This window comes from Ambystoma mexicanum, chromosome 14 (assembly GCF_040938575.1).
Source record: "Ambystoma mexicanum isolate Mex_15411 chromosome 14, UKY_AmexF1_1, whole genome shotgun sequence".
In the NCBI taxonomy this organism is placed as follows: Eukaryota; Metazoa; Chordata; class Amphibia; order Caudata; family Ambystomatidae; genus Ambystoma; species Ambystoma mexicanum.
Window position 1 is genome coordinate 336,884,601 of NC_090940.1, and position 5,663 is coordinate 336,890,263.

Here is a 5,663-nt window from a genome sequence, read left to right on the forward strand (position 1 = left end):
GGGGGTGATGGGAGACATGAGTTGGACAAGAGTGGGGGCCTGCTGGAGGATGCCCCTGCACTGCTGGGGGGTGGGGGTGGTGGGAGACATGGGTGGGGGCCTGGTGGAGGCTGCCCCTGCACTGCTGGGGGGTGGGGGTGGTGGGAGACATGGGTGGGGGCCTGGTGGAGGGTGCCCCTGCACTGCTGGGGGGTGGTGGGACACATGGGTGGGGGCCTGTGGAGGCTGCCCCTGGTGGCTGGGGGGTGGGGTGGTGGGAGACATGGGTGGGGGCCTGGTGGAGGGTGCCCCTGCACTGCTGGGGGGTGGTGGGAGACATGGGTGGGGGCCTGTGGAGGCTGCCCCTGGTGGCTGGGGGGTGGGGGTGGTGGGAGACATGGGTGGGGGCCTGGTGGTGGGTGCACCTGCACTGCTGGGGGGTGGGGGGGTGATAGACATGGGTGGGGGCCTGGTGGAGGCTGCCCCTGGTTGCTGGGGGGTGGGGGTGGTGGGAGACATGGGTGGGGGCCTGGTGGAGGCTGCCCCTGGTGGCTGGGGGGTGGAGGGGGTGGGAGACATGGGTGGGGGCCTGGTGTAGGCTGCCCCTGGTGGCTGGGAGGTGGGGGTGATGGGAGACATGAGTGGGGGCATGTTGGAGGCTGCCCCGGCACTGCTGGGGGTGGGGGTGATGGGAGACATGAGTTGGACATGAGTGGGGGCCTGGTGGAGGCTGCCCCTGCACTGCTGGAGGGTGGGGGTGGTGGGAGACATGGGTGGGGGCCTGGTGGAGGCTGCCCCTGGTGGCTGGGGGATGGGGGTGGTGGGAGACATGGGTGGGGGCCTGGTGGAGGCTGCCCCTGGTGGCTGGGGGATGGGGGTGGTGGGGAACATGAGTTGGACATAGGTGGGGGCCTGCTGGCAGGTGCCCCACAGTGCTGGGGGGTGGGGGTGGTGGGTAACATGAGTTGGACATGGGTGGGGGCCTGCTGGCAGGTGCCCCACAGTGCTGGGGGGTGGGGGTGGTGGGAGATATGGGTGGGGGCCTGGTGGAGGGTGCCCCTGCACTGCTGCGGGGTGGGGGTGGTAGGAGACATGGGTGGGGGCCTGGTGGTGGGTGCCCCTGCACTGCTGGGGGGTGGGGGTGGTGGGAGACATGGGTGGGGGCCTGGTGGAGGCTGCCCCTGGTGGCTGGGGGGTGGGGGTGATGGGAGACATGAGTGGGGGCATGTTGGAGGCTGCCCCTGCACTGCTGGGGGTGGGGGTGATGGGAGACATGCGTTGGACATGAGTGGGGGCCTGGTGGAGGCTGCCCCTGCACTGCTGGGGGGTGGGGGTGGTCGGAAACATGGGTGGGGGCCTGGTGGTGGGTGCCCCTGCACTGCTGGGGGGTGGGGGTGGTGGGAGACATGGGTGGGGCATGGTGGAGGCTGCCCCTGCACTGCTGGGGGGTGGGGGTGGTGGGAGACATGGGTGGGGGCCTGGTGGAGGCTGCCCCTGGTGGCTGGGGGGTGGGGGTGATGGGAGACAGGAGTGGGGGCATGTTGGAGGCTGCCCCTGCACTGCTGGGGGTGGGGGTGATGGGAGACATGAGTTGGACATGAGTGGGGGCCTGGTGGAGGCTGCCCCTGCACTGTTGGGGGGTGGGGGTGGTGGGAGACATGGGTGGGGGCCTGGTGGTGGGTGCCCCTGCACTGCTGGGGGTGGGGGTGGTGGGAGACATGGGTGGGGGCCTGGTGGAGGCTGCCCCTGCACTGTTGGGGGGTGGGGGTGGTGGGAGACATGGGTGGGGGCTTGGTGGAGGCTGCTCTTGCACTGCTGGGGGGTGCGGGTGGTGGGAGACATGGGTGGGCGCCTGGTGGAGGCTGCCCCTGGTGGCTGGGGGATGGGGGTGATGGGGAACATGAGTTGGACATGGGTGGGGGCCTGCTGGCAGGTGCCCCACAGTGCTGGGGGGTGGGGGTGGTGGGGAACATGAGTTGGACATGGGTGGGGGCCTGCTGGCAGGTGCCCCACAGTGCTGGGGGGTGGGGGTGGTGGGAGACATGGGTGGGGGCCTGGTGGAGGCTGCCCCTGCACTGCTGGGGGGTGGGGGTGGTGGGAGACATGGGTGGGGGCCTGGTGGAGGGTGCCCCTGCACTGCTGGGGGGTGGTGGGACACATGGGTGGGGGCCTGTGGAGGCTGCCCCTGGTGGCTGGGGGGTGGGGTGGTGGGAGACATGGGTGGGGGCCTGGTGGAGGGTGCCCCTGCACTGCTGGGGGGTGGTGGGAGACATGGGTGGGGGCCTGTGGAGGCTGCCCCTGGTGGCTGGGGGGTGGGGGTGGTGGGAGACATGGGTGGGGGCCTGGTGGTGGGTGCACCTGCACTGCTGGGGGGTGGGGGGGTGATAGACATGGGTGGGGGCCTATTGGAGGCTGCCCCTGGTTGCTGGGGGTGGGGGTGGTGGGAGACATGGGTGGGGGCCTGGTGGAGGCTGCCCCTGGTGGCTGGGGGGTGGAGGGGGTGGGAGACATGGGTGGGGGCCTGGTGTAGGCTGCCCCTGGTGGCTGGGAGGTGGGGGTGATGGGAGACATGAGTGGGGGCATGTTGGAGGCTGCCCCGGCACTGCTGGGGGTGGGGGTGATGGGAGACATGAGTTGGACATGAGTGGGGGCCTGGTGGAGGCTGCCCCTGCACTGCTGGAGGGTGGGGGTGGTGGGAGACATGGGGTGGGGGCCTGGTGGAGGCTGCCCCTGGTGGCTGGGGGATGGGGGTGGTGGGAGACATGGGTGGGGGCCTGGTGGAGGCTGCCCCTGGTGGCTGGGGGATGGGGGTGGTGGGGAACATGAGTTGGACATAGGTGGGGGCCTGCTGGCAGGTGCCCCACAGTGCTGGGGGGTGGGGGTGGTGGGTAACATGAGTTGGACATGGGTGGGGGCCTGCTGGCAGGTGCCCCACAGTGCTGGGGGGTGGGGGTGGTGGGAGATATGGGTGGGGGCCTGGTGGAGGGTGCCCCTGCACTGCTGCGGGGTGGGGGTGGTAGGAGACATGGGTGGGGGCCTGGTGGTGGGTGCCCCTGCACTGCTGGGGGGTGGGGGTGGTGGGAGACATGGGTGGGGGCCTGGTGGAGGCTGCCCCTGGTGGCTGGGGGGTGGGGGTGATGGGAGACATGAGTGGGGGCATGTTGGAGGCTGCCCCTGCACTGCTGGGGGTGGGGGTGATGGGAGACATGCGTTGGACATGAGTGGGGGCCTGGTGGAGGCTGCCCCTGCACTGCTGGGGGGTGGGGGTGGTCGGAAACATGGGTGGGGGCCTGGTGGTGGGTGCCCCTGCACTGCTGGGGGGTGGGGGTGGTGGGAGACATGGGTGGGGCATGGTGGAGGCTGCCCCTGCACTGTTGGGGGGTGGGGGTGGTGGGAGACATGGGTGGGGGCCTGGTGGTGGGTGCCCCTGCACTGCTGGGGGTGGGGGTGGTGGGAGACATGGGTGGGGGCCTGGTGGAGGCTGCCCCTGCACTGTTGGGGGGTGGGGGTGGTGGGAGACATGGGTGGGGGCTTGGTGGAGGCTGCTCTTGCACTGCTGGGGGGTGCGGGTGGTGGGAGACATGGGTGGGCGCCTGGTGGAGGCTGCCCCTGGTGGCTGGGGGATGGGGGTGATGGGGAACATGAGTTGGACATGGGTGGGGGCCTGCTGGCAGGTGCCCCACAGTGCTGGGGGGTGGGGGTGGTGGGGAACATGAGTTGGACATGGGTGGGGGCCTGCTGGCAGGTGCCCCACAGTGCTGGGGGGTGGGGGTGGTGGGAGACATGGGTGGGGGCCTGGTGGAGGCTGCCCCTGCACTGCTGGGGGGTGGGGGTGATGGGAGACATGGGTGGGGGCCTGGTGGTGGGTGCCCCTGCACTGCTGGGGGGTGGGGGTGGTGGGAGACATGGGTGGGGGCCTGGTGGAGGCTGCCCCTGCACTGCTGGGGGGTGGGGGTGGTGGGAGACATGGGTGGGTGCCTGGTGGAGGGTGCCCCTGCACTGCTGGGGGGTGGTGGGAGACATGGGTGGGGGCCTGGTGGAGGCTGCCCTGATGGCTGGGGGGTGGGGGTGGTGGGAGACATGGGTGGGGGCCTGGTGGTGGGTGCCCCTGCACTGCTGGGGGGTGGGGGGTGGGAGACATGGGTGGGGGCCTGGTGGAGGCTGCCCCTGGTGGCTGGGGGGTGGGGGTGGTGGGAGACATGGGTGGGGGCCTGGTGGAGGCTGCCCCTGGTGGCTGGGGGGGGGTGGGAGACATGGGTGGGGGCCTGGTGGAGGCTGCCCCTGGTGGCTGGGGGGGTGGGGGTGATGGGAGACATGAGTGGGGGCTTGTTGGAGGCTGCCCCTGCACTGCTGGGGGTGGGGGTGATGGGAGACATGAGTTGGACATGAGTGGGGGCCAGGTGGAGGCTGCCCCTGCACTGCTGGGGGGTGGGGGTGGTGGGAGACATGGGTGGGGGCCTGGTGGAGGCTGCCCCTGGTGGCTGGGGGATGGGGGTGGTGGGGAACATGAGTTGGACATGGGTGGGGGCCTGCTGGCAGGTGCCCCACAGTGCTGGGGGGTGGGGGTGGTGGGGAACATGAGTTGGACATGGGTGGGGGCCTGCTGGCAGGTGCCCCACAGTGCTGGGGGGTGGGGTGGCGGGAGACATGGGTGGGGGCCTGGTGGAGGGTGCCCCTGCACTGCTGGGGGGTGGGGGTGGTGGGAGACATGGGTGGGGGCCTGGTGGTGGGTGCCCCTGCACTGCTGGGGGGTGGGGGTGGTGGGAGACATGGGTGGGGGCCTGGTGGAGGCTGCCCCTGGTGGCTGGGGGGTGGGGGTGATGGGAGACATGAGTGGGGGCATGTTGGAGGCTGCCCCTGCACTGCTGGGGGTGGGGGTGGTGGGAGACATGGGTGGGGGCCTGGTGGTGGGTGCCCCTGCACTGCTGGGGGGTGGGGGTGGTGGGAGACATGGGTGGGGGCCTGGTGGAGGCTGCCCCTGCACTGCTGGGGGGTGGGTGGTGGGAGACATGAGTGGGGGCATGTTGGAGGCTGCCCCTGCACAGCTGGGGGTGGGGTGATGGGAGACATGAGATTGGACATGAGTGGGGGCCTGGTGGAGGCTGCCCTGCACTGCTGGGGGGTGGGGTGTTGGGAGACATGGGTGGGGGGCCTGGTGGTGGGTGCCCCTGCACTGCTGGGGGTGGGGGTGGTGGGAGACAGGGGTGGGGGCCTGGTGGAGGCTGCCCCTGCACTGCTGGAGGGTGGGGGTGGTGGGAGACATGGGTGGGGGCCTGGTGGAGGCTGCCCCCCTGCCACACTGCTGGTGGGGTGGGGGTGGTGGGAGACCATGGGTGGGGGGCCTGGTGGAGTCTGCCCCTGGTGGGATGGGGGTGATGGGGAACATGAGTTGGACATGGGTGGGGGCCTGCTGGCAGGTGCCCCACAGTGCTGGGGGTGGGGGTGGTGGGGAACATGAGTTGGACATGGGTGGGGGCCTGCTGGCAGGTGCCCCACAGTGCTGGGGGGTGGGGGTGGTGGGAGACATGGGTGGGGGCCTGGTGGAGGCTGCCCCTGCACTGCTGGGGGGGTAGGGGTGGTGGGAGACATGGGTGGGGGCCTGGTGGTGGGTGCCCCTGCACTGCTGGGGGGTGGGGGGTGATGGGAGACATGGGTAGGGGCCTGGTGGAGGCTGCCCCTGCACT